The sequence below is a fragment of the Dasypus novemcinctus genome, chromosome 27 (assembly GCF_030445035.2).
Source record: "Dasypus novemcinctus isolate mDasNov1 chromosome 27, mDasNov1.1.hap2, whole genome shotgun sequence".
In the NCBI taxonomy this organism is placed as follows: Eukaryota; Metazoa; Chordata; class Mammalia; order Cingulata; family Dasypodidae; genus Dasypus; species Dasypus novemcinctus.
The window spans coordinates 25,503,097-25,528,097 of record NC_080699.1 but is presented as its reverse complement, the minus strand read 5'-3'; the positions used below and the strand labels follow the sequence as shown (position 1 = coordinate 25,528,097).

Sequence of the window (25,001 nt, the reverse complement as noted above, 5' to 3'; positions counted from 1 at the left end):
CGGTGAGGCCCTGGCCCCTGGGGCACTCGCCCTCCTGGGCCTTTGTGGCCTCCTTTGTTTAGCTGAAAAGACCAGCAGCTGTGCTCTGGGAAGACTGCAGGGAGACCATCCCCCTCCACGGCCATGGCCCCCTCCACGGCCATGGCCCCCTCCATGGCCACGGCCCCTCCACAGCCACGGCCCCCTCCACGGCCACGGCCCCTCCACAGCCACGGCCCCCTCTACACGGCCACGCCTCGGGGAGAAGCAGCCACAGCCTGGAGGGGAGAGGGTTAACTCAAGAGGTCACAGAGACCATCAGAGGATCAGGGATACAGGAAGGCAGGAAAAGAAAGGGGCGCCCGTATAGCTCAGTGGTTGCACACCTGTTTTTCAGGTACGACCTCCTGGGTCCAATCCTTGGTACCTCCTAAAAATAATAATAAAATTGTGTACAGAATTTGAAAGAACATTTCTTTTAAAAAGGGCAGGCCTGGGTCAGGAGGCCTTGTGGAAGCTGTGGGGTGTCTCAAGTGAGGAGGATAATGGGAAAGACAGACCCCAGACCCCACCCCACCCCCCTCCGCCCACTCCCCTTTCCTTCCTCCGTGTCAGCCCTCAGCCAGCCCTTATGGGGTGGAATTCTTGCTTGTGCTACCAGCAGAAGCCCCTCTCCAGGCCCCTGTTCCTGGACTGGACTGTCCTCTGAGGCAGAGGAATGTCATACCCAGGGAAGGGTCAGGCCGGTTTCCAAAGGATGGTGAGACGCAGCAGCTGTAAGGACTTACCTTTACCTGTAAGCAAGTCCAAGGTTAAGAGCACAGCACCTCTCAGTGCAGCTGAGGAAGCACGGGGAGCTGGGGGTCCTTGGGAGGCCCCGCAAAGCCAGCAGGGCTGTCGACCCCTCGTGGCCCTACGGGAGGGCTTCGGGAGAGGGGAGGGATTGCCTGCCCACCCAGCCTCTCTGCTTCAGAAGCCTCAGTCCTAGAATTTTGTCCCCACCCCTCAGGAAAAGCATGTCCCGCAAAGACGGGAGGCATCTTCACCTGGCCAGGGGAGGACAGGGCATGCCTTGTACAGAGGGCAGAGGGGGCAGCGGGGGAGTGGAGGTCAAGCTTGGCTCCCCACGAGGAAGGAGGCGTCGGGGGCTGGAGCTGCCCTGTGACAGAGGCGGGGAGGGCCGGCCAGGGGGCCTGCTCGGATGGCGGCTGGAGGTCAAGTGGGTAGTGGAGCCGTTCCCTGACTTCAGTGGGAGCCTGGACTGGGTGACCTTAGTCACTCCACCCTTCAAGGCTTCACTTCTTGGATTTGTAAAATAAGATGGTTCAGGGAAGCGGATGTGGCTCAAACGATGGAGCTTCCGCCTACCATATGGGAGACCCGGGTTCAATCCCTGGGGCCTCCTGGTGAAAAGGAAGAGAAAGCGTGCCTGCACAGCAAGCCAGTGCCCGCGTGGTGAGCCAGTGCCCACACGAGTGCCTGCTCAAGTGCCCGCGTGGTGAGCCAGTGCCCGCTCAAGTGAGTCGCGCAGCAAGATGATGATGCATTAAAAGAGAGACGGGGGAGAGTCAAGGTGAAGCACAGCAGAAACCAGGAACCGAAGTGGTGCAATTGACAGGGAACCTCTCTCCCCATCAGAGGGCTCCAGGATTGAATCCTGGTAAATCCTAGAGGAGAAAAATGAGAAGAGAAGACAACACAGACAGCAAAAACAGCAGAGCAGGAGGAGGGGAAGGGGGGGAAATAGATAAATCTTTAAATAAAATTTTAAAAAAAAAGATGGTTGAGCTCAAATCATTGTTCTGTACAACAAACATTACCACCTGGAGGTGCCTGGCTCTGTGCTATGACACAGCCTCCGCTGAAGGAGGCCACAGTCCAGGAAGAAGCGAGTGGTACTGATTGCAGTGTAATGTGGTAAGTGCTGTGAGGCAGGGAAGCTGTGGCAGGGAATTTATGGAACCCATTAATTAGAACTGGCATATGTGGCCCAGTACAAAGACATTTCCCAGGCTCCCTTGCAGTGAGATGTGCCTATGTGGTTAAGTTCTGCCCATTGCGACATGAGCACAAAATGGCATGTGTAATTTCTATGAAGTGTTCTTAAAAGGAGAAGGCATATTCTGCCCCTCTCATCTTCCTGCTGGCTGGAATGTGGAGTTGATGGCTGGAGCTGGAGCAGCCATCTTGGACTATGAATGGAAGCTGTGTGTTACAAATGACCAAGCACAAGGTAGAAGGAGCCTGGCTCCCTGGTGATGGTGGAGCTGCCACAGCAGCCATGGGCCACCTTGCTTAAACTACTGATATTTGGGGTTTCCTGCACTTACGGCTAAACCTAAACCTACATGAAAAAGAAGTTAAGACACAAAGGAGCATTTTGGGGTGGTTACATGGGTGCATAAATTTGTCAAAACTGGGAAGTGGATGTGGCTCAACTGATACAGCATCCATCTACCATATAGGAGGTTCAGGGTTCAAACCCAGAGCCACCTGGGCATGTGGTGAGCTGGCCCACGTGCAGTAGTGCCGTACACAAGGAGTGCCATGCCACGTGGGGTGTCCCCCACATAGGGGAGCCCCACGTGCAAGGTGTGCACCCTGCAAGGAGAGCCACCCCATGTGAAAAAGTGCAGCCTGCCCAGAAGTGGCGCCACACACACAGGGAGCTGATGCAGCAAGATGACACAACAAAAAGAGACACAAATTCCTGGTGCTGCCAAGCATGCAAGCTGACAGAAGAACACACAGCGAATGAACACAAGAGAGCAGACAACGGGGAGTGGGCAGAAAGGGAGACAAATATATATTTTTTAATTGTCAAAACTTATCAAACTATGCACATAAAATGGATGCATTTCACGAAATGTAAATTATTCCTCAATAAAGTGCTACAAGGGTACATATGTAGGACACCTTTGCTAGGCTAACAGGCTTCCCAGATGACGAGTCATAAGGAGTTAGCACAAAAAGCAGACTATTTTTCTGTAAGCTGGTTACAAAGAAAGAAATTTTGTTTTACTTCTTCTCTATCCTACCAATCCTTAGAGTTAGTGGAAGCCAGTGCAGGTTCAGTCTGAGGCCAGGCCTGAGCTTCTCTCTAGGGGAACAGTCCCATCTGCTGGTTGATAGAACAGCTCTCAGAGCACACAGGCCCAGCCTCAGGGTCCCTGATTCATCCAATACTCATTCAAACGAAGTGTATAGTCCAGGCTGGTCCCTATACAGGGTAATAAACAATACAAACAAGTTCCTGCCCCTAAAACAGAGATTCTAGTGCGGGAGATGGACAATAAACAAGTAAACCAATAGATAAATAAGATAAATATAGACTGGGATCATTTATATGTAGGTAGTGAGAATAAGGCGTGGCCCTTTAGGTAAGATGAGCAGGGAGAGCCTTAAGACGTGGCATTAGAGCTGAGACCTGAAAGATGAGAAGCTGTCACCTGAAGAGCTGCAGGAAGCGCAACCCAGGCAGAGGGGCCAGGAAGGGCAGGCTCAGCGTGCGCAGGCGAGGCGGGCCCCAAGGTGTCACTGAAGAGGCAGGCGAGGGCCAGACCCCACAGGGCCTTGGAGGTCATGGTGAAGAGTTTGAATTTTATTCTAAAGGCAACAGGGATATGTGAAAGGATTTTATCTAAATAATGTTTCATTTCCAACTGCTAAAACAAAACCGCACCATGGGTTGTCTTAAAAAATAGGAATGTATTGGCTCACAGTTTCGAGGCTAGGAGAAGTCTAAAATAAAGGCATCGGCAAGGCGATGCTTTCTCCCATTCTGAGGCTGTGCGTTGGCAATCCTTGGTGCCTGGCTTCTCCATCACACAGCAATGCATATGACGGTGTCTTTTCCTTTCTCTTCTGGGTTCCGTTGACTTCCGCTCTACTGGCTGCTCCCCGTGGCTTCTCTCTGACTTTCTCCGTTTATAAAGGATTCCGGTGATCCGGATCAAAGCCCAACCTGCTTCATTTGGCCCACGCCTTAACTGAAGCATCATCTTGAAGATCATGTGTAAACAGGTCCACACCCTCTCGGACATGGACCAGACCAAGCACAAGGCCAAACGAGGGTACACAGTTCAATCCACAGCAATGATTTTAGCAGATCCCTCTTGCTCCTCTGTGTAAAATGGATTGAAGAAGAGTAAAAGTAGAAGCAAGAAATCAGGAGGACGTTGCAGTAGTTCTACAAGAGATCATGGCAGCTTGGACAAAAACTGTAGGGGCAAAAATTGAATTGGTGAGTTTGAGATACCTTTAGAGTTCAGAGAAGACTGGTGAAGTCTGAAGGTCTGTGGATTTTACCCACACCAGTTTCCTTGTTTTGATATTATACCACAGTCATGTCAGATGTCACCCCTGGGGAAACTGAACTGAGTGAAGGGAACCCGGGATCCACAACCTCCTGTGAATCTATAATTATTTAAGAAGTATTGTTTTAATTATCAAAAAAAATTTTAAATGAAGGTAAGTAATAACTCCAGAGGGAAGAAACAAGAATTATAGTCATAGCACATGATATGGCTTAGCCGTGAACAATATTTATATGGGCATACTAATGTAAACATTAGTGACTTTAACCAAATATTGGGATATGACTATACTGGGGAATGGGAGAAGGCTACATGTATGTGTTGGTGGGGAGGAAATAGGTATGGAAAAGAGCTAAGTAAAAGCCTCATTTTCCATAATTGAAAGTCAGTAAATAATACTTAAAACTGAAAAATCAAGTAATAGTTAAAAAGAAGAGAAATAACTATAAATATAAGAAATTTGGAGACGAGTTGAAAGTGGTAGCTTTGGGGAGTGAGAATTTGGGATGGGAAGAAAAAGGGTAATAATACTTTTTATCTATATAAACATATTAGTTTTTGCTCAATGTAAGTTGATAACTTTAGAGAACTATATTAATGCCAAAAACAGAAGACGTGTTTGTTAATGGTTTGGTTGTGGCAGGTGAGAGAAAGGGAGAAGGAATCCAGAATGACCCTTGGGTTTTTGCTTGAACAATGAGAAGATGATGATGCCATTTGTTGGAATGAAAAGGACTGGAGGAGAATTGGGGTAGGGGTGGGGATATGTTAAGTCTGAGAAGCCCGCTAGACATCTAAATGGAATTATCAAGAAGACACCCAGGTATCCCAGTCCCGAGCCTAGCTGAGAGGTCAGGGTTAGAGATAAAAATTTGGTAAACATCAGCATTTGGGTGGTAGACATCAGCCATGGGACAACTATGATCATGTAAAGAGAATTATAGAGAAATAATTGGGCCCAGGACTGGAATATGAGCCCATTCAATATTTAGAGGTTTGGTGAGGGAAGGAGAAGCTAGCAAAGGAGATTTAGGAGCAGCCAGTAAGGCAAGAGGGAAGCCATCAGTCTGTGGAGCCAGAGAAGGAAGGGTTTTGAAAAAAGTGATCAGCTAGGCCAACTGCTGTTAAGAAGTCAAGTAAGATGAGGACTATGGTAGCTAGTCCCCAAAGGTGGCCCCCTAAAAACACTATGTCTTTGCGTCATCCCTTCTCCTTGAATCGAGGTGGCCCTGTGTCTTATGACCTGTAGTGCCTGGTAGCAGTGATGGAGTATACCTTCCAGGAAGGTCATAAATTTTGTAGCTGACACCTGGTTCTCCTAGAATGTTCACTTGGGACACTCCCTCCTTGAACCGAGCTGCCATCCTGAGAAGCCCAGTCACACAGAATGGCCACGTTCAGGTGCTCCAGTCACCAGCCTTGGGTAAATTCCCAGCAAATAGTCCCTAGCAGGCATGGAATGAGCCATCTTCGATATCCAGCTCAGTCGAACCTTCGGATAACCCTAATCCTAGCTGCTGACAGCAATGTCATGGGAAACCCCAAGTGATAACTCAGCTGAGCCCAGTCAACCCACCATAATGAATTGTTCTTTAAAGCCACTAAGTTTTGGGGTGTTTTGTTATGCAGCAAAAGATAATCCGAATGGAGACCTTGACAAGGGCAGCTCACTGGGATAGTGGTAACAGAAGCTAGATTGGAGTAGGTGAGTGGGGTGAATGGAGAGTGTAGTCTTCCTTCTCAGGAAGCTTGACTGTGAAAAGAAGCAAGGGCCAGTGAGAGAGGTGGAGTCAAGACGAGTGTGTTTACTGTTAGGATGGGAGACACCAAAGTGCAGTGTATGTTGATGGAGATGATTCCTGGAGAGAGGAAAAGACTGATGAAGAAGGTGAAGAAAGCAAAGAATCAGAGTCTTTGAGAAGGTAAGGAAGGAAGATCTGGAGGAATTAAGGCAAAGAAGATGGATGTGGAAGGCGGGAGGTTTATAAGCCCTGAGAGTGGCAAGTTCAGGTGTTTTCACACAAGTGCCTTCTATTTTGTCGAGGAAGTATGAGAGGATGAGGGGGCAGAGGGAAGTGCAGGAGGTTTGGGGAAAAAGGCGATATAAAATAGTCCGATTACTTCCTGGGTCTGACTATGTGAAGCTTAAATTTGAAGAGCTCACCAGTGTAATCAATCCAGCATTAGACAAGTATTTTCCGTCAGGCTCAGGAGTGAAAATTATAGCTGAGCCGGGCCGCTATTATGTTGCATCAGCATTCCCACTTGCAGTGAAATATACTGCCAAAAAAAAAAAATTGTATTAAAGGAACACACAGTCTCTGACAATGAAGATGAATGAAGGGAACGCACCTTTATCACGTGAATGACGGAGTATACGGGTCATTTATTTGCATCCTTTATGATCACGCTCGTGTAAAGCCCCTTCCTCAAAGGAGACCCAAGCCAGAGAAGTATTATTCCTCTAGCATCCGGGGACCCACCTGCAATGGCCTTGAGTGCTGTGAGCTGCCCAAAATGCACGTGGGCAACTGGATGCTGTTAGAGAACACGGGCCGCTCACCCGTTGCTGCTGCTTCCGATTTCAGTGGACTCCAGAGGCCAATTATCTACTTTGTGACGTCAGGGCCCACATGGCAAGTCGTGCAGCAAATCAAGTCACAAGTTTCTGCCCAAAGCCAGCGCTCTGCCCGTGTCCTGTGCTTGGGAAAGTGGGGTGAAAGGCCACCCGGCCACTTGTGCCCCGGCTCAGATTCATGTGTCAATATCATTTATGAAGCTGTTAACTGTGAGCTTTAGCTCGACTAGAGGGATTTGGGGAGGCCATTTAATGACTGCTAGTTTTGAAATGCCCTGATAAGAGAAGGGTTGGCACAGGTGCAGTGATATGGAAGACTAGGAGACAGGGCCACACATATCTGTGTTCCTATGGAAACCATTTGATTATGTTATATATGGGTTTTCATTCACTTGCACACGTGCTTCTAAAGATGCCCCTCAGCTGCCGAGCAAGCATTTGTAGCTTGTATAATGGCAGAATGGGCCAAAAGCTTAGAGTTGTGACCTGTTTTAAAAATTTATCTTAAAATTTAAAAAAAGTCCTATCATAAAGTGGGTGTGGGAGCAGAATTCTAAAAATAGCCCCTCAAGATTCCACAGCCCCTAATCCTGGGAACCTGTGAGTGAGAGGAGTTGTCCCCACATGGTTGTGTTACATTACATGGCATAGCTGAGCTAAGAAAAAGAGAGGTATCCAGGAGGGCCTAAGCCAATCACATGAACCCTTAAAAGAGGAGAACTTTCTCTGACTGGTGGCAGAAGAGGAAGGTGGAAGATGAAGCCAGCGTCAGCGCACGGGGCGATTTGGCGTGCCACTGCTGGCTTGAGGATGGAGGGGCCCCCCGAGGAGGGGGCAGCCTTAGGAGCAGAAGGCAGGCCCCAGCTGGGAGCCAGTAAAGAAAACGGGAACCTCTCACCCACCGCAGTAATGAACTGGATTTTGCCACCAACCTGAACGGGCATAGAAGTAGTCTTCCCCCACGCCTCCAGATACCAGCCCAGCCTGGCCTTGATCGTCGGCCCTTGTGAGACCCTGGCCCGAGCCCACCCACACGCTGACGTACACAACTCTGAGACGACCAGCAGGTCTTGTTTTAAGCTGCTCAGTTTGGGCGAAGGTGCCCAGCCACAGAAGAAAATCAATCTCGTGGGGAAAGACACACGCCAGGGAGACATACTTAAAATACTGGGCAGCACCAAGTATGTACTTGGATTGTGGTCATGAGTATGAAGTGGACCCAACTGGGAGATTTTCTCCGGTACCATCCCTCTGCCTGGGAGCAGGCACAGCGAGACAGGTAAGGCGGCCTCAGCTAGGGCCCACATTCTTCCAGGGGCAAGAGCAGAAGAGCGAGGAAGGCACCAAGGAATGGAGGAAGGTGGTTTGAAAGGAGAGAGATTACAAACCTGCATTAAAGACTCCAAGCTGTGGGGGAGCATCTTATCAGCCGGTGGTGCAGATAACAGATCTAGAGAAAGAAGAAGTGAAGAGATAAAAAAACTACAGGCCCAGAGCACAATGTTAACAATCTGAGGCAGAATGTTTTCGACATAATTAGAGAACAACAAAGGATCCCAAGGCGGGGTGAAAGCTGTATTGCTTGAGGTCAGGAGAGGCTTCTTTCCGAAAGAGCATGGTTCATGGTCAGCACGTGCCTGGTTGATTTTGCTAAACCAAAATGTAACCTAAAACCAATGAAAATTTGAATTCAGAATTAGCAGCAAAATCTCCTGATAAGAAAGTATAGAAATTTTCAAATTTTAAATTTGTGATTATTTTTTAAAAACGAAAATATCACACTTTTAGAGTTAGTTGAAATTTCTAAATTAGTTGACTATTATGTCCACAAGATAAATCAAAGCAAGAAGAATTTAAAATATGCCTTCGCATCCCCTTCAAGGTCTCTAGTACACTCCATCCAACTTCTGCTCCTAGTTCCATTCCTTCCCGCTTAAAATCACAATGTGGAATAAAAGCCAATGATAAATTGACTATCATCAAATATTTATTGAGCAATTACTATTTGTAAGGTATTGTGAAATTAGGAAAAGAAATCATACTCAAATTTAGTCTGAATCTATTATATATGTATATAAAAAATAAACAATTCGATGAGTGAAAAAAAAAAAAAAAAAAGGGCAGGCCAGAGGATCGTTTGGATCATCCACATGTCTACATGGGTGATGAAGTCACTGAGAATGACAGGAGAAGGGGTGGAGAGGGAGACAATGAGCCAAGAGCGAGGTGTTAAGGAGTCAGAGAGTGGCCCAGAGCCAGCAGATGACTGCATCCAGGAAGGTGGCGATAGCATAACCAGATGGCAGTGGCTTCAGAGGGCAGCTGTGCTCAAAGGAGGAAGGAAAAGAGCAAAGCCACTTACCCCAGCACCTGCTGGGAGGTGTGTGGGGATAAAAGTAAAAAACAGGCTCCTCTTAAAAGGGCTTCTGGAAATGATGCGCTCAGGAGACAGCTGGGATTCACGTAAGGCAAGGAGATCAAGAGAACCTTCGGAGAAGAGCTTAAGGACAAAGCAGGGTTCGCTCATCGCAGAGCAGTGCCAGGGGTCTGGGAGGATGGGGGGGCTGGGGAGGGCTGGGGGCTGTCTCAGATGAGGTACAACCTGCATATGACAGGGATGCCCTGGATGCTGGGTGCCTGGGGATGAGACAGACAAGGAGAACCCGCAGGGCAGTCCATGGAGACAGTCACTGAGGACACACTGGGCAGTCGTTTACACTACGGATCTGACACTTGGTCCCACGGTCTGGGGACAGCCACACCCTCCCATGGTGCGGCCAGTCTAATGAGACTGCGCCCTCCTGCTGCGGGGCCCTGGGGCTGGCTCCACCACTGACCACAAGAGTGACTTAAGCTCCTTGAGGATAGCAGGCATCGGCACAGCTCTGGGCTCAAACTTTGGGGCCGTGCCCGCCATCTAGACCTGAGCTGCCCAATAGGGTAGCCCCGAGCCACACGTGGGCATTTCAGCCCAATGAAACAGCCAGTTCCTAGTCCCACTAGCCACGATTCAAGCGCTCCAAAGCCACCTGTGACTAGGGGCTGCCATCCTGGAGAGAGCAGAAAACATTTTCATCATCACAGAAAATTCTAACGGACCAAGTGGGACTAGACCACGGACATGGATTGCTTGAACCACCGCCCTCAGAAGGCAGAGCGGTCCAGCAGGGCCCGACCCCCTGAAGGGAAGGCAGAGCCAGGGGCCTCGATGGGACTGCCTCTCAGCCTAGCCCGAGGTGAGGCTCCCCTTCAGCCCCAGCATGGCTCAGAGTAGAACACCACCTCAGAGCCCAGGACACGGTGCCACGAGGCCCAGGGCAGGAAGGTTTCTCCTTGGCCCTGGTCCAAGGCCCGCCCCCACTCCCATTCTTTATTTCCTGCCCCCGCATGATTGACAGTGGAGAGTCTGCCTTCTTCAGAGGGACGAGGCGCCACCGTCCACAGGGCCAGGCCAGGCCTCCAACCCCAGCAAGGCACTCGCTGCTCACAATACAGAAATGCGTCGTAAGCGTCCATCTTAGCCAGTGTGGGACATGAGCAGGAATGGAGGGCGTCTACAGTCCGTCCAGCCTTCTCACGTTCTATCCCTTGGACGAGGCAGGACGTCTACCCCTGTCCTCCCCAGCCCTCTGTTTCTCTCCCCAGCTCCCACAAACATTTGCCAGGCCAAGGTCAGGCAACAGGGGTTTTTTGGTGGTTGTTTTGTTTTAAGGAGGTTCTGGAGATTGAACCCAGGACCTCAAACATGGGAAGCAGGTTCTCAGTGACAGCGATATCCGTTCCCCAATGAGAGGTTTGTGTTTGTTTGTTTTTCCCTTTTTAGGAGGTACCAGGGATCAAAACCAGGATCTCACAGACAGGATGCAGGTGCTCAACCACTTGAGCTACATCCTCTTCCCAAGGCAGCAGTTTTCTTCTAGCACAGGACACAGGACTCTCCTACAGGAGAAAGAAATGCTTTTCTCCCTCCTTCCCTCCTAAAAAAGTAAGATGCCTAAAAATAATTTCCATGCAACCATATTTAATAGTCTTCTCAGGCCAACAGTGGGTACTCGCTTTCCATTCCAGAAACTAAAAGGCCTTAATAGCGAATTTCACAAAGTAAAGAACTGGGCGGCCCCAGGGTGAATCGAGGCTCCCTCTCTAGAAACTGCACAAGCTTGCAACTCTTAAATGAAAGGTTTTCGGGCTTTTCCTTGTCAACGCTTCAAATATCACAGGATCTCCTCTCAGACAGGCCCTCCTTTACAGAGGCTGCCCCAGAGCTGGCTCTGAGCCCAGGGTGGTGTCAGGAAAGGCAAGAGCAGCTCGAGGTCCTAAAAGCCAGAAAGCACTAGATGTCTCCATACAGAACCAGATGCAGGGACAACACCTAACTCTCATGTACATTAAAACAAACAGGATTTGGGGAGCGGATGTAGCTTAAGTGCTTGAGCGCCTGCTTCCCACGTATGAAGTCCTGGGTTCAATTCCCGATACCTCCTATATAAATAAATAAATGACAATTTTTAAAACCTGGATTTATCACTCTCTTGTTGAAGATGCAGGGAGACCCTGAAAGCGCTAAAAAGTATAATAGGAAATTATACAACACACATTACTGCTGATGTGAGATTAATTGTAATGTTTGATTTAGTGAAGGTAAAATATTTATCAGGTACTTCATAGGTCACTCAAATCTTTTCAATCTTATTGTTGATCAAGAGGCTTCAATCACAAAACCTACTACTCTTTCAGAAATAACCGTTCTGGTTGAGGAGGAGAATATTATCAAGCCAGGAGAAATATAAGAAAAAAATACAGAACAAGGCAGAGGCAATGGGGATATAGAGACAAGAAGTATTACGAAATGTTGGAGGATTAGAGAGACACAGGACTCATTTCTCCCCCAGAGGACAAGCAGAGATGGTCTGAAAAAATAGTCTGGGGTTTAGGGTACCAGGGGAAGGCTGGACACCACCCAGAAGAGAGAGGGCCAAAGGAAAAGAATCTCGATGGGAAAACTCCAGGAGTAGAAGCTGCAGCTGCTGGCAACCACTCCCCCACCCTCAGAGCAGACAGCTTTGAATTTTCTGGCCTCTGGCCGGTGGCTATAGACAGAGGGGGCCACAGGGATCGAGTCCACCTCCCCAGAAAAGGGGAGAGAGAGGGACACAGCCTAAGGTTGATTCAGCTTTTGACCCACAAATTTGGTCTGCTGTGTCCCACGAGCCCTTCCAAGCCAGGTGAGGTCACACACACACAGGACTAAAGAGATCCAACCCTCTCACTCTCCCTCTCTACTGACTGGGACTGATTGTTGAGGATGCAGGAGGGAGTGGGATTATTTCCTACCAAGGAAAAGGGAGGCGGCTACCAGCACAGGTTGGAGAAGAGCCTCTAAGAAAGTTTGATTTGCAAGGCCCTTGAGGCAGGATCCTCTGTCACATTGTCGGGGTCAGTGTTGCAACAAACACATTGTGGCCAGGGTTTGAACTGAGGGCTGTCAAACAGCGTTATCTGCTGGTGGACCAAGGATATACACAGGAGGAAATTAAAAGTAAATAAGAGAGGCTTTTTTGCACCTTTACAGCCTTCCTCCCCAAGGCCCTGGAAAGTTAGTCTGCAACCCATTACTGGGTCCGTGGCCCAGATTTGAGCAACTAAACTGGGATAATCCTAAAGAGCTAGAACAGGTTGAACCAAGAATCAAAGAAGAGCAGTAACAGACACCACTAAATCCCTAAGAGAGAGAAACTGAGCATCAGCATAAACTCACCATCATAATTAAATGCTTAGACATCAGCAAAAAAAAGTAAAAGCCATAACTAAGAAAATGGAATATATGGCCCAAGCAAAATAATATATCAGGGGAAGCGGACGTGGCTCAACTGATAGAGCATCCATCTACCATACGGAGGGTCCAGGGTTCAATCCCCAAGGCCTCCTGACCCTCGTGGTAAGCTGGCCCACGTGCAGTTCTGCTGAGTGCAAGGAGTGCTGTGCCATACAGGGGTGCCCTGCATAGGGGTGCCCCACACACAAAGAGTGCGCCCCATAAGAAGAGCCACCCCACGTGAAAAAAAATACAGCCTGCCCAGAAGTGGTGCCACACACATGGAGAGCTGACACAGCAAGATGACACAACAAAAAAGAGATGCAGTTTCCCAGTGCTGCCGGATAATGCAAGCAGATGCAGAAGAACACATAGTGAATGGACACAGAGAGCAGACAATGGGGGGGAAGGGGAGAGAAAGAAATAAAATAAATCTTTAAAAAATAAAAGAATATATCAAAGCCCCAGGTGAGATATAGCATGTGAGACAACTAATCAATAAGATTCAGGGAAACGGACTTTGGCCCAGTGGTTAGGGCGTCCGTCTACCATATGGGAGGTCCGCGGTTCAAACCCCGGGCCTCCTTGACCCGTGTGGAGCTGGCCATGCGCAGCGCTGATGCACGCAAGGAGTGCCATGCCACCCAAGGGTGTCCCCCGCGTGGGGGAGCTCCACGCGCAAGGAGTGCGCCCGTGAGGAAAGCCGCCCAGCGTGAAAAGAAAGTGCAGCCTGCCCAGGAATGGCGCCGCCCACACTTCCCGTGCCGCTGACAACAACAGAAGCGGACAAAGAAACAAGACGCAGCAAACAGACACCAAGAACAGACAACCAGGGGAGGGGGGGAAATTAAATAAATAAATAAATCTTTAAAAAAAAAAAAAAAAGATTCATACACATCTCCTAAGTCAAACCAATGAGTTGAAACACAATATGGCTAAAGAGATAAAGGACATCAAGAAGATGCTGGGCAAGCAGAAAGAAGAATTTAGAAACCTGAATAGAAAAATAAAAGAGCTAATGGGAATGAAAGGCACAGTAGATGAGATAAAAAACACATTAATATCTGTACATCAGTTTCAGTAAATACAGTATGAATATGTAAAAAGATTATTGCTGTGGAAGGGAAAAGGGTTTTATGTTGGATATGTGGGAGTACTGTATATTGTATATATGAATTACTGTAATCCAAAACTTTTGTGAAGATTAGCTTAGTAATTAGGGAAAAAAGAAAAGAAAAAGTTAGGACATAGACACTGAGGAAAAGAGGGAAGTAGTTGCCTTGCCAATTTGCATACAGGGCAACAGTTATTGCAGTGATGGAAGGCAAAATATCAAAAAGAAAGCTTTTGCATTTTAAAATTTTTTGATACCCCAATTTATTTTTACCCTAATTTTTCTAAATTAATATGTATTCTATATCTAACCTTTAAACTCATCACTATATTCTATTTTACTATTAATGGAACCTGGCAATATATTGGGCTTCACTTTTGAAGAAGTTTGGATCACAGAGAGGTTCAACAATGGCAGGGGAGGAATACTGGTGTGGGGTGTTATTGACAGGGGACACATGGTAGGCAGGGAGTTCTCCAGGGCATATATCCAGAGTACATAAAAATGTTTGGATATTTTCATAGTGGTTACAATTAAAAACAACAACTGAGGGAGTGCTGAGTTCCTAGCCAGGGGAGTGCTATCACAGTCCCTAAAGGAACAGCAACAATCCCCCAAGTGCAATGGCAAAGACCAAAAAAGAAGGAAGGCCCAACAATGAGCCCCTGATACTAATGACTATGCTTGTGAGCCTGTGCACCTGAAATAAGAACAAGGCCTAGAGCTGCAGAGTGCCTAAGAGTTACCTCCTGAGAGCCTCCGTGTTGCTCAAATGTGGCCAGTCTCAAAGCCAAACTCAGCATGTAAATGTGTTGCTTTCCCCTCAGCGTGGGACATGACTCCCGGGGATGAGCCTCCCTGGTGCCGAGGGATTACTACCAAGTACCAGCTGATGATGTAACTAGAAAATGACCTTGAATAAAAGGGTCAACTCGGACCAGCAGAATATCTCAATCTACATATAATACCAGGAGTTAAAAATGATTTTTGACCTGAATAAAAGGGGGAAATGAAAAGGACAAAGAATTTATATGGCTATGAGTCTCCAAAAAGAGCCGGGAGGTTATCAGAGGGGTTGCCCTTATGCACAACTGAGCAGAGTCCCAGAGACAGATAAAGTAGATACAACCCCAGGTATTGGTTCTTCTGAGGGCTACAAGACCCACAGGTGCTATGGTCATGGCAGATGAAGTTCAATGCCATCTCAGCTGGCCCTACTTTGGAGTTTGTGTTTCTGTGTGATGGAGCTGGACTTAGATGTGATCTTTGTCCACAAGTCTCTCCTGTTACTTTTACCGGAACTGTAGTTGGTGCTGGGGTTTAACGTATACCCAAGGGACCTGAATCTCTGGACTAACCATGTGATAGCCAGGCCCTGAGCCTCAACAGACTTGCAACTCCTACACCCTGGTTTATTGGACTTACCGCACTAAGCTAACATGGAGGTGAAGAAGGTCAACCACCACACCAGGGAGCCAAGAGTGCCTACAACTGAAAGCAGGAGAATTGCATCCAGCATCCATGTGGAATCTAAGCCCCCTCTTGATATAGATGTGGAGTGGACACAACCATTCTAAGGTCCACAGGATGGAGAAATAGAGTATGGATTAGAGTGGATTTACTGATATTCTATTCATGAACTATTGTGATTAGTAATTGAAAAAAATGTGGCATTGGTGTGGAGAAAGTGGCCATGGTGGCTGCTGGGGGTAGGGAGTGGGAGGAAGAGATGTGATGTGGGGGTGTTTTCGGGACTTGGAGTTGTCCTGGGTGGTGCTGCAGGGACAGTTACCAGACATTGTATGTCCTCCCATGGCCCACTGGGTGGACTGTGGGAGAGTGTGGGCTATGATGTGGACCATTGACCATGAGGCGAAGCAGTGCTCAAAGATGTATTCACCAAATGCAATGAATATCTCATGATGATAGAGGAGGTTGTTGTTATGGGGGGAGGAGTAGGGTAAGGGGGATGGGGGGTATATGGGGACCTCATATTTTTTGAATGTAACATTTAAAAAATAAATAAAGACAGAAAAATAAATAAAAGAAAAAAAATAAAATGTATTATTTACTTAAAACACACACACACACACATTAGAGAGAAGTGGATTTGGCCCAACGGATAGGGCATCCACCTACCACATAGGAGGTCCAAGGTTCAAACCCAGGGCCTCCTGACGCATGTGATGAGCTGGCCCACACGCAGTGCTGATGTGCGCAAGGAGTGCTATGCTACACAGGGGTGACCCCCACATAGGGGAGCCCCACGTGCAAGGAGTGTGCCCCGTAAGAAGAGCCACCCACCACAAAAGAAGTGCAGACGGCCCAGGAACGGTGCTGTACACATGGAGAACTGACACAGTAAGATGACGCAACAAAAAGAGACACGGATTCCAGGTGCTGCTGACAAAAATACAGGCGGACACAGAACACTCAGTGAATGGACACAGAGAGCAGACAACACGGGGGGAAGAGGAGATAAATAAATAAATAATAAATCTTTTTTAAAAAAAACACACATTAGAGGCTTATGACAGAGCAGAATCGAAATTATAGAAGAAAAAATAAGTGATGTCGAAAACAGAACATCTGAAATTGAAAAAAGAGGAACAAAGAGAGAAAAGAATGGAAAAAAATTGAGCAGGGACTCAGGGAGTTGAATGATAACACAAAGCGCAACAATATACATATCATGGGAGTTCCAGAAGGAGAAGAGAAGGGGAAAGGGGCAGGAAGAGTATTTGAGGAAATAATGGGTGAAAATTTCCAAACTCTCATGAAATAAATGAATTTACATGTCCAAGAAGCACAGCATACCCCAATAAGAATAAATCCAAACAGACCTACTCCAAGACATATACTACTCAGAATGTCAAATACCAGATAAAGAGAAAATTCTGAGAGAAGCAAACCATGACTTACAAGGGATGCCCAGTAAGACTCACTGCAGATTTCTCATTGGAAACCATGGAGGTGAGAAGATAAAATTAGGATATTGAAAGAGAAAAATTGCCAACTGAGAATTCTTTTATCCAGCAAAATTGTTCATCAGATTTGAAACTGAGTTTAAAATATTCACAAATAAACAGAAATTAAGATAATTTATAAAAAAGAATTTGGCTTTGCAGGAAGCATTAAAGGGAGCCTTACACATCTGCACACCCATGTTCACAGTGGCTTAATTCACAATTGCCAAAAGTTGGAAACAACCCAGGTGTCCATCTCCTGATGAATGCATAAACAAATTGAGGTGTATATACATGATGGAATATTATACAGCAGTAAGAAGAAATGAAGTCGTAAAGTATATGACAACATAGATGAACCTGGAGGACATTATATTGAGTGAAAGAAGCCAGACCCCAAAGGACAAATACTGTATGATTGTGGTATTATGAACTAAACATGTTGTGTAAACTTATGGAGTAAATAATTAGAATATAGGTCACCAGAAAAAAGGAGGATAGAGAATGGAAAGCTAAGGGTTAATCTGTGCAGAATTGATAAAAAAGGTGGTTTGTAAATCTTTGAAAATGAATAGAAATGGTTAAAGTATATCATGGTGTTTGTAACTTGCAGTGGTTGAAATGGAAAGTTTAAGGTAGTGTATGTTACTAGAAGGAAAACTAAAAACTATAACATGGGTCTCTATAAAATAGTAAAACCTCATTTAAAACACAAATATGGGTGATGTTGCATATATAAGACTTTTTACAAAATATAAATACAAATATCCTAGAGAGAAGGACAAAGAACTGCAGCTATGTACAGCAGGGAAGCATAGAGAGACTGAGAGGTGATGAGTTTTGGTTGGTTGTTTGTTATTATTATTATTGGAAAGAAAGTGCTCTAAGAATGATTGAACTGATGAATGCACAAAGATGCGATTACACCAAATACCATTGTTTATACACGCTGAATGGATTTATGCTTTATTAATACGTATTTATAAAATTGATTTGTTAAAAAAAAAAGGGGGGGGGGGAGATCTTACAGCCAAAAGAAAAAGACAGGAGAGACTTGAGAAGAGTGAAGAAGAGAAGACAATCAGAAAGGATAACCAAAAAAGTAAAATAACAAAAAAAATAAGATATGACATGAAAGCCAAAGAATGTCAGTGGAAGTAAATAATGCTTTTACAGTAATATCACTGAATGTGAATGGATTAAATTCTGTAATCAAAATATATAGGCTGACAGAATGGATTTTTAAAACATGAACCATCCATATGCTGCTTACAAGAGACCCACCTTAGACCCAGGGATGCAAATTGGCTGAAAGTGAGAAGCTGGAAAAAAATATTCCATGCAAACAGCAACGAAAAAAGAGCAGACATGGAAACGGACTTTGGCCCAGTGGTTAGGGCGTCCGTCTACCACATGGGAGGTCCGCAGTTCAAGCCCCGGGCCTCCTTGACCCGTGTGGAGCTGGCCCATGCGCAGTGCTGATGTGTGCAAGGAGTGCCGTGCCACACAGGGGTGTCCCCCGCATAGGGGAGCCCCACGCGCAAGGAGTGCACCCATAAGGAGAGCCGCCCAGCACAAAGGAGGGAGCAGCCTGCCGAGGAATGGCGCCGCCCACACTTCCCGTGCCGCTGACAACAACAGAAGCGGACAAAGAAACAAGACGCAGCAAAAAGACACAGAAAACAGACAACCGGGGGAGGGGAGGGGAATTAAAATAAATAAAAAATAATAAATCTTTAAAAAAAAAAAAAAGAGCAGACATAGTGACATTAACATCAGACAAAACAGACTTTAATGAAATGTTAAAAGAGACAGAATCAAACAGATATGGTCCCTACTGGAAATAGGGAATACAGTGAGGTGATATTTTTAATTATTGGGTTTGTTGCCTCCCTTTCCCCCCATATCCCCACTTTAAACAAGCAGCCAAGCTCTTGTGCTTATGCCTCAGTGGAAGGACGGAACAGCAAAAAGCAGGAGGGAGCGGGAAGCCCCTCTGCTGAGGCTCTGAATTGCGGAGGCTCTGAATAAAACAGAATGCGTTCCCAGCCTGGCAAAAGATGTGGAGAAAATACCTTCTATAAAGCAAGGCCTCCCACGGGTACTGCAACCTGCCAGCAACCCCATCAGCACCGCCAGTGGGCTGGTGTCAGGGGGCAAGCGAAAAGAGCACAGATGTCAGTGGGTTCTGTCCTCAGGGGCCTGAGCATCCGGGAGTGGAACATCCCCAAATAGGGTGTTTTGTTTTGTTTTGTTTTTTAGGTATCTGGGACCAGGGATTGAACCCAGGACCTCATAGGTGGGAAGCCGGCATTCCACCGCTGAGCCACATCAGCTACCCTGAGTTGGTTTTATCATTTGTTTGGCTTGTTTTGTTTTTGTTTTTTCAGCAGGCACCAGGAACCGAACCAAGACCTCCCATGAGGGAGGTGGGCACACAACCACATGAGCCACATCTGTTCCCCCAAATAGGTTTTTTGTTGTTTTTTTTTTAATTATTTATTTATTTTTAAAACTTACATTCAGAAAATATGAGGTCCCATTCAACCCCACCGCCCCCACCCCCCACTCTCCCCACAGCAACACTCTCTCCCATCATCGTGACACATCCATTGCACCTGGTAAGTACATCTCTGAGCTTCACTGCACCCCACAGTCAATGGTCCACATCATAGCCCACATCATAGCATAGCCAAATAGGTTTTTGAGATCTGAGGTCAGCGGATCCTGGCTCTTTTTCCCTAGGTAAACCTCCAGGAAGGAAACAAGACCAGAAAGAGGAAAGACCGCAGAGGGGAGCTGGAGGCAGCTGGGACCTTGGACAGCGTCACACACCCCAGGTTCCTGGGCAGCTTGAAACCAGGATGATTGCTACGTGCCCCGAGGTGACCTTAGAGACACCAGCCCGGAAGAGGCCAGGCAAATGGGAACCAGGCAGTAGACCTCTAAGTGGGTCCTGGAGTGGCCATTTCACAACAAAATCTGCTTCCTTCATGCTTTGGCAAGACACACAACACCCTCCCAAAATTTAGGCAATCCCTGGGGACAGGAGGGGCGATTCCCCTAGGTGACAAAAGTAAAGTTTCCACCACCTCCAGTAGACCAGGGGCTGGCTCAAAGTAGAAATGCAGTTAGGTCACCGAAAGCAATGAAACGTTTCTTGCACGTGTGAATTTGTAGACTAAGGTAGTACCTCTGTAAGAGTTAAGGAAGAGGGAGAAGCTAAAAATGACCAAATTTCTGGCTAAGGAATACAATTGTGGTGCCATTCATGGGTGTGGGGAATAAAGGAGGGGGGGCAAACAGTGGAAAATGATGGGTGTGAGGTTTGGTTGTGTTGAGGCTGAAACAGTGAGGAGACATCCAAGGGTATACCAGGAGGCTTTTGGATAATTAGGACTTGTCCTCGGGAGTGAGGTCTACGTATTTTAGCATCACCAGCCATATAAGTAGCAGCCAATGTGTGAGTGAATAGTGGATCATGTTGGTTTTACGCACTCACTCTACGCCAGGAATTTTAAGCTTTTTATGCATATTAATTCATTTATCCTCGAATTAACCCTACAAGACAGGTACTATTACTATCCCCATTTTTAAAATTGTGGTAACATACATATAACACAAAATTTTCCATTTTAAGCCATTTTTAAGGGTGCATTTCAGTGAAATTAATTACAATGCTACTATCACCACCATCTATTACCAAGAATTTTCATAACTCCAAATAGAAACTCTGTACCTATTAAGCATTAATTCCCCATCCCCCCCTTCCTCCAGCTCCTGGTACCCTCTAATCTATTTTCTATCTCTATTAATTTTACTTATTTTACATAATGGAATCATACAGTATGTGTTTTTTGCATCTGGCTTATTTCATTAAACATAATGCTTGCCAGGTTCATCCGTGTTGTATCATGAATCAGAACCGCACCACACACACACTTTTTTTTAACAAATGAAGAAGCAGATGGACAGAATTCCAGGTCTCACAGCTGGCAACCAGGGGAATGAGAAGTTATCCCAGGAAATCTACAGTCTGCACAAGTAATCACCATGCTGTAAGCTACACTGGAAATAGAGGATCAAGAAACATGAGAGGAAAAGGAGAAGGAGCTGACAGAGACCTAGAAGGAAAACCAGAGAAGTATTGTGCCATAAAACCAAAAGGAGGACCCTTCGGCATAGCCGTGGTGGCTAACGCAACCCCTAACCCATCACAGCTGCTGCAGCTAGAGCTTGTGGACAAGTGTGTAGGATCAAGAATTCACATTGTGATACAGAGCGATAAAGAAATTGTTGGCAAGATTCATAGACTTTTGAAATCACACCAGAAGGAAGGAGGATTACTATACTGGATCAGATTTTGCTAAACGGAAATAATAGAACATTGCTGGCTCCTGGAGAAGGACCTAAAGTATGAATGGATTTCCTTGACATATGCTAGATTCTGTTTTGTTTTATAATGGCAACAAAATGGAATTTTTATTTATTTATTTTTTACCTTTCACTGTTTAGAGTCTATCAAGTCAAGCTTCCCATTAAAGGGAAATGCTTTGAAGATGTCTTGTAAATACCTGTTTTTGTAAGTTATTCAAGATTATCTTGGGAAAAGGAGAAAACAATTTGCTGTTTGAAGACTTTAAAAATAAAGCCATTTTTAATAAAAATTAAGAATAAAAAAGGAGGAAAACATGAAGAAGTAACTAGTGGGATCAAATTTGCAGGAAGTCAAGTAATTGATTATGACTAAAATGTGTCTGTTGGATTCAATATCTACGAGATTAGTAATGACTGAGTAAAGGCAGTTTCCTGAAGTTGGAGAGACAGAAGGCATGTTATGTATGTTTGGAGAGACAAGGAGGTGAGGAAATTCAGTGTGCACAACCCTTTCAAGAATATTATGAAGAAGAAAGAGCTAGAACATAAGATAAAGATTTGACTTTGCTTTTTAAAAGGAAAGAAGTTGGAGCTTATTATATGTCCAAGGGAAAGTCGGTAGGAAAAGAGAGTTTTAGAGACACAGAACTCCAAACATGTGAAAGTAATTATGGATGTGCCTAGAATGCTGACTGGAGATGCTTTCCATTCATGATTTGATCGTTTTTACCCTGACATGGGTCCGTAATGCTGCCTGACAACCACACATTATTTCCACAGTCCATTCACTCTCCCACTCTCTAGTACAGGAATTCTCAAATGGTGGTCCCCAGACCAGTAACTTCCGCAACGCCATGAAAGTTGATAGAAATGCAAATTCTCAGTCCCCATCAAGATCTATTAAATCAGGAACTTTAGGTAGGGGTTTGAAAGGCTCTCCAGGTGATTCTGGTGCACTTTTTTATTATTATCATTATTATTTTAGGTACTGGGGCCAGGGAACCCGGGACCTCGTACGTGTGAAGCTGGTGCTCAACCACTGAGCCACATTGGCTCCCCTGAGTTGATTTTTTCATTTATTTTTGTTTTTAGGAGGCACTGGGACCGAACGTGGGACCTCCATGTGGGAAGCAGGTGCTCAAATGCTTGAGCCACATCTACTCTCCCATGCACTCTTAAGTTTGAGAACCATTTTTCTATGACTTTTATCACTCCTCTTCTCTAAATTTCCAAACCCTTCCTTTCCATCCTCACTCTCAGCCAACCTTGCCTCCTAAATCACTTAAGAAAAGAAGCTATTGGGAGAAAACTTCCACTAGTTTCTATATCGTTTTCATGTCCCTAACCAAAGCCAGCACCTCCAGCTGCACTAGAGCTCCCCCACCCCACTCCCTGTTCATCAGGGGCATTGCTCAGCTAGTCTTCTCCTCTCCTGCATTTATTTATTTTTTTTTAATATTTATTTATTTATTTTTTAATTACATTAAAAAATATATATGAGGTCCCATTCAACCCCACCGCCCCCGCCCCCCACTCCCCCCACAGCAACACTCTCTCCCATCATCGTGATACATCCATTGCACCTGGTAAGTTCATCTCTGAGCATCACTGCACCCCATAGTCAACGGTCCACATCATAGCCCAGACTCTCTCACGTTCCATCCAGTGGGCCCTGGGGGGATCTACAGTGTCCCGTAATTGTCCGTGAAGCACTATCCAGGACAACTCCACGTCCCGAAAACGCCTCCACATCTCATCTCTTCCTCCCGTTCCCCACACCCAGCAGCCCCCATGGCTACCGTTCCCACACCCATTCCACATTTTCTCTGTGGACATTGGATTGGTTGTGTCCATTGCACACCTATGTCAAGTGAGGGCTTAGATTGCACATGGGTACTGGATGCACTCTTCCCGCTTCTAGTTGTAGACACTCTAGGCTCCATGTTGTGGTGGTTGACCTTCTTCAACTCCATGTTAGCTGAGTGGAGTAAGTCCAATAAGTCAAAGTGTAGGAGCTGAAGTCTGTTGAGGCTCTGGGCCTGGGTGTCATATTATCAGTCCAGAGATTCAAATCCCCTACATATATCTTAAACCCAGCACTAACTACAATTCCAATAAAGTAGCATGCAAGTCTTGTGAAAAGAGATCCCCTCTGAGTCCATTTCCATCACGCAGAAACACCAGCTCCAAAGAAGGGCCATCTGTCATGGCAGTGAATCCCTTCTGCCATGACCATAGAACCCGTTGGTCTCTTTATCCCTCAAAAGAACCAATACCTGGTCCTCTCCTGCATTTAGTTTCACACTCCATCGGATCTTTCCTTCAGTATACAAACATGTAGTTATTTTGCCTGGTTTTTTTTTAATCTCTTCACCTTATCTCCTCTTTTAGTTCTCACCCAATTTCTCTTTCCTTTACAGCAAAACTCTTCCAAAGAGGCATCTACACTGGTTGCATCTCTCCTCTCCCACTCTTTTTCGAATCCATCTAATCAGGCTCTCACCCCCAGCACTCCACCAAAACTGTTCTTGTCAAGGTCACCAACAATCTACTAGATCAATTATCAGATTCATCTTACTTCACCTCCGTGCAGTGTCTGACACTATTGAGCGTTCCCTTCTCTTTCATAAGTTTTCTTTTCTTGGCTTCTGGAACACCACCCAGAGAGCCACATGGCTCACACCCTTGCCTTCTTCAGCTCATTCAAATGTCATCTCAGTTAGGCCTTCTCTGATGACACACTACAGTCCCTGTTGCCCTCCCTGCTTCGTTTTTCTCCATAGCACTTCCTTCAACCTAACATACTACATATTTCACATATTTGTTTATTATCCTTCTGCTTCTACTAAAATGTAAGTTCCTTGCAGAGAGGGATTTTGCCTGTTTTCTTCACTGCTGGATCTAGGAACTCCGTACTTGGCTGTGTAGTGCTGGAATAAGGGTCCTAAGGAAACAAAGGATTGGAATCCAGAAAGCATCCTCTTTCCCCAGTCACAAAGCAGAGGGAAAAACGGATGCAGACATGTAGGCAGAAATTTAAGGATTTCCCTCCTGATGTCCCTCTCTTTTTCTAGTATTTCTTTGTACTTCCCTCTATTTTCTCTGGGAATAGACAAGGGGGGCTTGAGGAGGAGGAGGAATAGAAATCCCTGTCCTGGAGAACAGGAGGAGCTAAGGGCACTTGGAAGGGTGACAGTCCAGATGAAGTTCAAACCCGGGATCTACCTAGTCGTCTAGTAGTGTGATTTTCTTCACCAGCATGCAGAGAGAGGGGAACGGTTATACACAAGGGATGAGCAGCAAAAATTCAAGTTTTGTCTCAGCTTTTTCTCGAAAGACCAGCCTGAATCCCTTCCACTAGCTCAGGGTCTCCGTTTACCCCGACATTACTAATCACTAGTCCCACGGAAGTGAAATGAGCAGGGAGTGCCTTTAAGGGCAAGAAAAAGATAAGAGATGGAAGACCAGGGCCACTGGGTGGCCAGGTGGGAAGGAAAGGGAATATTTCAACATTCCTAAAAAAGTGGAAGTTGATATGCCCCGGGGCTTAAATCCCGGGCCTTCTCCTATGACCTCCCCCCCCCCCCCCCCCATTTTCCAGTACCTTCCAGTTGCCCCGTGGCGTCCCATTCCAGTCCACTGCTTTCCGTGCTCCACCCCCTTCAAACTCTCCAGCTTTTCCTCCACGTGGAACGCTGTATATGTCGGTTGCCTGGGAAACCCTAGGTGGGCGGGGCCCAGTGACGCCACAATAGGAACAAGCCAATCGCCGTGACGCGGCTCAGTGACGCGCGACGCGGGGTGGGGCTTTGCCGGCCCGGGAGCAATGAGGCGGCTGCCCGCTGGGTGGCGCCGT

The 25,001-nt window shown here is 46.3% G+C and overlaps 1 long non-coding RNA gene across 1 annotated transcript; it reads right to left on the bottom strand.

The window, feature by feature from the left end:
- Positions 1-3,667: 3,667 nt before the first annotated feature.
- LOC111763651 (uncharacterized) lies at positions 3,668-25,000 on the bottom strand. Its single transcript, XR_009183800.2, has 4 exons — positions 24,750-25,000; positions 8,262-8,323; positions 6,460-6,575; positions 3,668-4,199 (listed from the first exon to the last, which is right to left on the bottom strand). It is a non-coding gene; the product is annotated as an uncharacterized lncRNA (long non-coding RNA).
- Between the last annotated feature and the right edge of the window lies 1 nt (position 25,001).